Below are 9,798 nucleotides of genomic sequence, written 5' to 3' on the forward strand. Positions count from 1 at the left end.
AAGAATCAGTGCAGTTATTTGCAATGTGCTCAACTGTCTTGGTTTCTCCAGGGCCAAGGAATTTCCTGGGATAGTCCTAAGTAAATGGATGGTTGATTACCCCACCGTTCTATTTAAAAGTGGAGGCTTCGGGTCCAGACCATCTAGGGCAAAATTTTAGTTTTGACATTGCCATATGCATAACCTTGAGCAAATTACCCAACATTCCATGCCTCAGTTTCTTCATCTGTAAAATAAAGACTAAGATAAAAATGCTGACTCATAAAGTTATAATGAAGATTGAATAAGTTAATGTTAGCTATTATTTGTAGTAGAAGATGACAAAGGCTATATGTCTCTAACTTCCTTAGATAATAATTTACAAAATAGCTTGTTGAAAAGAATTAAATTAATTTCTACTTGTGTCCTTACACACTATTTTCACAAGGGATTTGATGGCAGGAGACCCTCCTCTAGATGTCTCTGGCACCCTGGGCTTGCCCTGTCCTCACGCTTATTGCACGATGTTGCTTGGCCTTTTGCACCCTTAGGTGGAAATGGAAATCTGTAAAAGCATTTGGTGTGGGAGGAGAATGAATCTCATTTCTTAGGTTCTTTCCACCCCTCACCCCTACCCTGCAGAGGGCAGTGTGGCGAGGTAGAAAAAAGCACAGGGTTGGGTAGTCAGGACACTAGGTTCTGTCACAGGTTTAACCTTGGCCTGGTGTTCCCGTCTCTGCATCTCAGTTTCCTAATCCTTTAAATGAGGGGGTTGGGCAGCATGATCCTGGGGGTCCTTTGAATCTGAGGGCAAACACTGTATGGAAGCATTCTCTTCTGTTCCTTTCTTTAGCTCAGGAAAGGGAGAAGAGAGAAGCAGACAACAGTCTCCTTGCATTTTCCAAAATGTCTCCTGATCTGAAAGAGCAGAATTCTGAAGGCTTACACAAAGGCTAGTAGGCTCTGCCCCTCTAATTATGGCCCATTAAGGCCCCAGATCCCTCCTGTCTGCAGAATGTGCTCTTTAACATTCTCCCTGGCAGTGCCTTCGCCCAGGACGCAAGCCATTGCACTCACTTCTGTTGATGTTTATGTTGAGAAAGTAGATAATCCTCACTGCAGTGACAAGTTGATTGAAGCAAGTAAAAACCGAATAGGGTTTAGAATTCTAATTGCTGACAGATTCATAATGGTTTGTGAGCCTGGTGTCTGCCTGGCTGCCTCACTGTTGAGAACAAAGTGTGAAGTTAAAGAGTATATTGTTTCTGGTATGAGATTTCTCAACCCCAGGATTGTTTCTTTTTTGAATGGAGGTGTGAAAAAGAAGTGTGGCTTTCTAAAAATCATGAAGAAAAACATCCACAGCACTTAAAATAGGGGGAAAAAGACAACCAGGTGGGGTTTTCTAGTGTAAAGGTAACTTAGGGGTGGGTGTAGGGGGAGGGCATCTGGGTTCTCACTGAAGGAGGATGCTGTATCATTTGGGGCAAGTCATGTGGCCTTTTTGACTTGTCTGTTAAATGAGTGTGTTTGATTTAAATTGTTTACAATTTTGTTATGTTACAGTAGTTTTCTGCCAACTATTTCTAAGAAAAATAATATACAAGTGGACAAAATCAGAATAGTTTTGACTGAAGTATCCTTAAACCTTTTGAGCTAGTAGAGAATTTGTATTATCTGTTGATATCTATATGTGCAGATGTAATTTTATACACAGACTACAGGGATTTAAAACCTTTTTCTAATACTCGCTCTCCCTGGGTTGACAAGGAGGACAGTGAGATTTGGGGGATAGGGAGAAGTATTTCAACTATATATGCAACGTTTTATTTCTTACAATAAAAATATTTGAAATAAATATGACAAAATATGAACAGTTCTCAGACAGATATGGTGGGAAGCACAGGTGTTATAATAGTTAAATACTTTTTGTGCATCTATTTCTCTGAATTAAGCATTGAGTTGACTAAATATTTATTATCCCTTCAAATTCTAATATTTTGTGATTTTATAAGATATTCTCTTTGTACTTCAGCCTTCTCATTCATAAGATCAGAAAGTAAGTCCAGGCTATCTCTAGGATCCTTTGAATCCCTAAATTCTATTTCTGGCAAGAAAATAATAACAGGATGGCTAATTGACAGGGTAGGTGGAACCTATTATTTTTAGCCAGTATGCTGGAAGACTGTATTGAGACCGGCTTGAAAAGAAACATGGTAATTTTGTCATCTTTGCACTTTCCAGTAATTCTATATAGATATATAGATCCCAATTGCTCATTTTAAAATCTAACATTTGGCAATTACCTGCAGTATTTCTTTGCCTTTGCAGAAATCACCACTTTGATTACGAAGAAAGTGGTGGTTATTTGAGAGGAGTAATGGACCCTTGGAAGGATGTGTGGTTTGGGCATTAGAGGATCCAGGATTTTGGTCCTGTCTGTGGTACTCTCCACCTGGGAAACTTTGGACTATTCACTTTAACCTCTTGGGGCCCTGGGTTCCTCATTTGTAAAGTGAATGGCTTGTTTTGAAAAGTGAATGACTTGAATTACGTAATATTTAAGGTCTCTTCTGTAAGGAAATTTAAAAATGAACATTTTACTTGAGAATGAAACAACTCTGGGAAGAGATATGAGACAAATAGCAACAGATCAGAATCCCATAGGTAGAGCTCAGTGATTCTAGTGCTTAGACCAGCTGTGGCTAGTCTTTAGATCATCCAGGAGACAAGGACAGTACCATTCTTTAGTCCTTTCTCTCTGGACTCATTTATGTCATCTTCTCTTTCGTATTTATCCCATTACTGCTTTGGTCTTGTGCTATTTTGGTTCCTGTGTCTTAAATATTATTTTTCTTGATGCTCTGATAATTCTTATATTCATATATATATAATATAGTAAATATTATAATATATATTATATTTATAGATTTATATAAATAAGTATATATGTATATTTGTTTGTTTTGGCAGCTTCTAAACACTTATTTTTAGGAGCATCCCTGAAACATGCATATCTCAAAGTTTTGGTGCTGTAAATCCTTTAGGTATTGGCTAGAGCTAAAAAACGGTTTTATTCCACTTAAAACAGAATATAGAATGCTTCTTCCCCTAAATAAAATTTAGTTTTCTACTATAATTATTGTACTATTTTGTCTTTTTTATCTTTCTCTCACATCACTCTGACTTTTTTAGAATCAACTTTTGAATTTATACTAGTCTTTCTCCAGTAGGATGGTGAGAAGCTTCAGGCACATTACAAGCTAATAAATTGACAGTTTCTAGATTAAAGCAAATGCAGAGACAATGATTAAAGAGCTTCTACACTAGTAAAGTGAATAATAAGCACTCAAAGATTGTCCTTGGATAAAGGCTCCCTGTGGGCATATTTCAAAGTCCATTCAGTGGCCAGGGGTTGGAGAGCTCTTCTAGAAGAAGAACATACCATAAATCACTTGCTCTTCAGATTTTTTTCTAAGGAAACAGAGACCAAAGCCATGACTCAAGCTCGCCAAGACTTTAAACCTGTGGTTCCAGGAAGTCTAAGAATTTTGAAGCTGAGACCACTGAGTTATGTTTCCAATATCAAAAGCCAACTGAATGTTGATACTGCTCTGGCAACCCCAGGGCACTAAAATGGGTTGGTTCTTTACCATCCTCTAGGTCTTTTCTTTTCTTTTTCTTTCTTTTTTTTCCCCAATCATGACTTCCATTCTATATTATGGATAATGGTGTAAACTCAGAAAAGGGCACCTATTGGCCATTCAAAATTTAGCAAACATATTAGCCATTTTTAACATTGAATCCTTTTGTTAGCTTTTAACACCTGCCTTTTCAGAGCTGTTGATTTTTTCTTTTAAAGATTTTTTTTTTTTAACTTATTCACGACAGATAGAGAGAGAGGCAGAGAGATAGGCAGAGGAAGAAGCAGGTTCCATGCAGGGAGCCCGACGTGGGACTCGATTCCCGGTCTCCAGAATCACACCCCAGGCTGAAGGCAGCGCTAAACTGCTGGGCTACTGGGGCTGCCAAGAGCTGTTGATTTTTTAATGAAAAGTCTCACCCTGATCAGCTTAAAGTGTAATTGACAGAGAGAAAACATAACCTGGATGATTGTCACTGCTGATAGACCATGAAGAAGACAAAACCTGATGACAGTGATGTGAGGGGAGAAGTTCCAAAGTTATTGTATTTTCTGATCCACTGACAGTCAACAAGTGTTTATGGAAATCACTCTGTCACTGGATTTTCAACCCAACCCCCAGGAAAGAAGACTGAGAAAGTGAGGGAGAGGAGGAGAGATTTGGAATTATCCCTGAGATAGATATCCCTGTTTTTCTGCAGGCCATCTCTGAGAAATAGAATGCCTTGATATTAGAAATGAGGAAGGGGATTATTAACCCATCCTTCTCATTTAAATGCAAGGAAAGCTTCAGGCAGCAAAAGCCCATGATCCCAGAGTCATTGAGAATCAGAGTTGGAATTTATGGTTTTTGTTGTTGTTGTTGTTGTTGTTGTTGTTTTATTCCTGGGCCTATGTTAAGCTTTAGCTTTGCAGACAGACTGCATTGATTTAAATTCCAACTCCTTGTCTTAAGAATTGTGCATTTTGGAGGGCACCTGGGTGGCTCCGTTGGTTAAGTGTCTGCCTTCAGCTCAGGTTACAATCTCAGAGTCCAGGGCTCAAGCCTTAAATCAGGCTCCCTACTCAGTGCTAAGTCTGCTTCTCTGTTCCCTGCCCTTCCCCCCCGCCCACTCATGCTCTCCCTGTCTCTCTCTTTCTCTCTCCCTCTCTCTCTCAAATGAATAAATAACATCTTAAAGAAAAAAAAAAAAAAGAAACTTGAGGCTCTACATTGCCCTCTGATTCTACAGATACATCCCTTATCCTCAGGATAAGGCTCAAAGGTGGGCATTGGTAGATGTTTGCAGACTCTTTACCCTTCTCACTTTCAATTTACCTGCCTCTTGTTCCCCTCCCCAAGGTTTGATCAATCGCACCCTACATATATAAACAATCCATGATCTCCCTCAACTGTAGGGCTTCACAAAGGCCTGACACCTGCCTTCTCTCTCTCTTCTCATGTGTCTTTTCCTTGTTAATTCCATTTACTCTTCAAGTTAGTTTAGCTCCACCTAGGCAGCCCCTGAATAATCTGTACTTACTTTTCTCATATTCTTCATGACACACATTTGAATTTCCAGCTTCACAGGAAGTTCTCAAGTTCTCTATCCAACTTGAGTAGATATAGGCCTTTAAGGTCACAGACTATAGTTTATTCAGGTTTATCCTCAGCTTCTAGAATAATGTCTGCCATGGGGTAGCTTCTCAATAAATATTTGTCAAATTAAGCAAATGACTCACAGGATTCCTTTTCCTACACAAGGAATTTTGCAGTCTGAACATAATGAAAGGTTTTCTTGTACTCTAGTTGCTGGTAAATGGGAGTTTACAGGTCAGTAACAAAATCACTGAGGCAGCACTTTCCCAAGAGGGACCCATCCAAACCCCTGACTTCACATGAACAGGGTTTAGGAGATAGCATTGCCCTTCCCTGAGAGAGACCTGGAATATCAACAATTAGGCCATGGGAAAGAGAGGAGAATAGTGATTAGGTCTCTCTGCTAAGCAAGCGACTTGAAGAAGTATGATTTCCATTGTCTCTCCGGGTAATCCTCCCTTACATTTTCTCATGATTGCCTGCAATAAGATTTCTTAATCGTTCGAGGGGTTTAGAGTGTGATCCCTTGAATGTATAATTATCTCCATTATTCAAAACAAAGAAGACGCGTGCCAGTCAGAAAAAAAAATAATAAAAATAAAAATGTAGCCTCCAGCAGAAAACCAAGTTCGACTCCTTCCCCCCAACTGCTCCCCCTCTTCACTCCCCCTCCTAGATTCTCTCGTTTTTGTCTTTTCCCAGTGCCCTCCCTCACATCTCACCTTGGCAGCTCTGGGTTGCAGCTGCAAGGTGGGTGTGAGTACAAGCAGCAGGTGGTACCCAGACTGATGGGGTGGCGGGGAGCAGCATCCGGTTCAGGTCAGAAGGTTACACAGGGCCAGGTCACATGACAGGGCACATGCGAGGGCAGCATGGATTCCCCACAGCATCTTCATAATTAGTTTCAGTGTTTTTGTTTTGTTTTGTCTATCTTTTTCCTCCTCTCCTTAGGAGACATTCGTTTATGCTGAACCCCTGCAACAGTGACTCTTCTTACCATGGCTTGCACAGTCGCTGGCTTGTACCCTATGATCCTGGGACTCTGGAGTACCGAGTATAATGAGAAAAGCCCCTACATGATGACATTCGGGTGATTCTCAGTCCATGGGCCATTTAAAATCAGGTGGCAGGCCATGTTTTGCCGGTTCCTTATCTACACCTTAGTTCTCAAAGGAGGATCTATATAAAAGGTCAAGGGGAGCATCTGGTATAAATACACAGCAACACACTTTGTTCCATTGATCTGAATTGCCTTTCTGTCACAATATTTAATTTACTTTGAATTTCAAATGCAATTAAGGCCGGGTGTGGGAATTTTTGTTTATCAAAGGGAGTTTGTAAAGACTGGAAGTCTTTTGATTTTGAGTTTGAGTTTGATTATCTCCAAGGCCTTCACATTCATACTCTGTAAGCCCTTGGAATAAGTTGCGGATGATCTTCAGCTTCTTGCGTGATTCTGGGCCACTGTGGACCAAACAACATTTGTTAAATTTCATTTATGCACGGCCATGACAGGGAGCTGAGGCATGAATAATACAGAAGAGTGGATAAAAACATCATTTACACTGCTTGCGACTTTAAAATACATCATTGGTGTTTTTCCTCTGAAGATTTACTTTCCTAATCCCTTTTGCTGATGTGAAAATGAGTTTGCATTACCTGAGCTCAGAGTGGGTTATGGTGGAACTGGGGTGCAGAGGAGAGATGTGCCAGATATGCAGTAAAAGCAACACCCTGGCTAACACTCTTCCTCCTTGATGCCTTTTGTCTTACCCACCTGCTGAGATTTTTATTTTTCACCAGCTCCTTCATTACACCCACTCATTGGAGCCATAATACTGTCTTTCCCTTTCTGATCATGTATCCTTTGCTTGCCCCATGTTCTGGGACTTCCCTGATGTCTCCCGAGTGGCCACATACCCTCTTATTCACCTGCCAGGACCTAGAAAACATAATTTGAATATCAATCAGTAAGGAAATTACTAATAATGATGTGTCAATTTCAACATTTTTATAGTTTTAAGGTCCTCTTACAGTGGAAATTTGCCTTGGCTTGCACACCAGTAGAGGTGGAACAGCTTGCTACTCTGGCATGCATTTTTTCATAGCATCTTATTTTTTTATCCAGGAGAATGCCAACACATTCCAGTTACTCAGACTGCTGCAACATGTGAATGCATTTTACACAGACCTACCCTTCCTCTTCTTCACCATGGTGGGCCTGCCAGGATAACCTCTGAACATGTATCCCTAGGAGATGCCCTGTCTATATGGTGATACAATTCTGTGCAGGACCAGTAATTACTATCGGAGATCTAAGGGGCCAACATGAGTTCTTATAACTTACACTCACCTGGACAGGAGGTAAGTCAGACAGGAGTAATGAGTCCTGTGATTTTACCTGGATGGAGATTAATGATATAGGAAGAAGGTATCCTACAGGGTCTTCTGAGCATGTCTCTTGGGATTCTGTAGCAGGAATACCTCGATTTAAAGGCTGGGGGTATGGGAATTCTAGATTATAAATTCTTACTAACCCCTCCTTCCTGGCAAGGAATTCAAACGCTCCTATTTTCTGGAACAGTGAATAATATCTTAAATATTAATCTACGAGCTCATCTCCTTCCAATTTCTTGGATCCTGGGGCTATTCTCTATAGTCTCAGGCCTTCAGGATGAATTGTTACTGCAGAAGCTCAGACACCAGAAAGGAAAAAAGCCTCTTCTTTTTAGTTTCAAAATAGGTTTTTTGAAGCCAATAGCTGAAATTTAAAAGAAAGAAAAAAATGTCAGAGAAAATCCTGTGGGACTTGTAAGAGACTGGGTGTTTTAGAAATCAGTAATGAAAATTTTGGCATGGATTGATTTTGGCATAGAGGTGTTAAGCATGGAACGGTCCTCCATATTAATCATGAGGAGTTAAAAATCTGGGGATGAGGAAGAGAGGTGGCCAAATTAGTGAGAAGCTCAGGAAGTTTTCTAAGGAAGTGACTCCCCCACTCAGCAGTTAACTTGAAAAAGTTGAAAGGTGAGTGGGTAAATATTTCCCTTCCCTCAGATGAGGTGATCTGAGATTACAACTGACCAAGAGCCTACTTCCTGAACGGATTCCGGGAGCTTACCTTGCCCAGCACTGATGAGGAATGGTGCTGTGTCATGTCTGGACAAAAAATACCAAAGACATGCCCCAGAAGTGTCTGCCACTCCAGAGTGGTGTGGAAAGAATCCAGAAATCACCCATGCATCTCTTTGGAGGGCCCAGAGACAGTAGCCTGTGGATCTGGAAAAGTCTCCGGGTCAGCAAAAAGGCAATGTCAAAGCAGTATGTGATGAGAAACACATGGCGAGAGACTTGTGGGATTTCAATTAGTGAATATTGAGGGCTAAGTGCCAGATACTGGTCTAGCCACTTGGGCCATACTAGTGGGAAGAAAGAAAGAGAGAGAGAAAGAGGGAGGGAGGAAGGAAGGGGACGAGAAAAGAAGAAAAGAAAAGAAAAGAAAAGAAAAGAAAAGAAAAGAAAAGAAAAGAAAAGAAAAGAAAAGAAAAGAAAGAAAAGAAAAGAAAAGAAAGGAAAAAAAAGAAAAGAAAAGAAAGAAAAGAAAAGAAAAGAAAAAAAATTAAAATCCCTGCCTTCATGAAGCATTTTGATGATGGGACCAGAGGGAGGGGAAAGGAAAATGAATACAATGAAGGAATATTTAAGAAATTGAAGAGTGCAATGGAAAAAAAGAAAAGTAAAGTGGGATGAAGGGTCTTGGAACAAGATAATTTTAAATATGGTAATCAAGGGAGGCCTTATTAAGACAATGACCTGAATGAAGAGGGTAAGAAACAGAATCAGGGGTACACCTGGCAACACTCGGTAGAGAGGCCCAGAGGCAAGTGAATGTTTAAAGTGGTCAGGAGAGGGCAGCTGGGGTAGCTCAGAGGTTTACCACCACCTTCAGCCCAGGGCCTGATCCTGGAGTCCTGGGATTGAGCCCCACGTTGGGCTCCCTGCATGGAGCCTGCTTCTGTCTCTGCCCTTCTCTCTCTCAATCTCTGTCTCTCTGAGTCTCTCATAAATAAATAAAATCTTAAAAAAAAAAATGTGGCCAGGAGAGTTGAGTAAGGAGTGGGTAGGGAAAGTTGAAGTCAGACAAACCACAGTGTCCTGGTCATGTAGGGCCATGTGGATCACTGTGAGCTTTGGCTCTTACTCTCAGTGAAGTGAGAAGCCTTTTACTATTTTGCACAAAGGATGGCATGGTCTTCCCTAATTTTTGACAAGATCACGTTAGTTGCTCTGTGTAATATAGCTCATAGTGGTCAAGAGGGAGGCAGAGACAGCAGTAAGGAGGCTATTGCAATAATTCTGGTGAGACAGGATGGTGGTAGCTTAGATCAGGGTGCTACAGTGTAGACCAATGTAAGTAGTTGGACTCTGGATGCATTTGGAAGATAAAAGCAACAGCATTTTATGATAGAATACATGTTATGAGTGAAAGAGAAAAGTCAAAGAGAAGTTCACCATTTTTGGTCCGAGCAACTAGAAGGATAGGGATGCCATGTCCAGAATTTGGAAAAGACTGAAGATGGAGGTTTGAGGGCATGGG

The 9,798-nt window shown here is 40.7% G+C and overlaps 1 long non-coding RNA gene across 1 annotated transcript; it reads right to left on the reverse strand.

Moving 5' to 3' along the window:
- Positions 1-5,945: 5,945 nt before the first annotated feature.
- Positions 5,946-7,692, reverse strand: LOC140622191 (uncharacterized). Its single transcript, XR_012021935.1, has 3 exons — positions 7,555-7,692; positions 6,979-7,143; positions 5,946-6,665 (listed from the first exon to the last, which is right to left on the reverse strand). It is a non-coding gene; the product is annotated as an uncharacterized lncRNA (long non-coding RNA).
- Between the last annotated feature and the right edge of the window lie 2,106 nt (positions 7,693-9,798).

This window comes from Canis lupus, chromosome 31 (genome assembly GCF_048164855.1).
Source record: "Canis lupus baileyi chromosome 31, mCanLup2.hap1, whole genome shotgun sequence".
Lineage (NCBI taxonomy): Eukaryota > Metazoa > Chordata > Mammalia > Carnivora > Canidae > Canis > Canis lupus.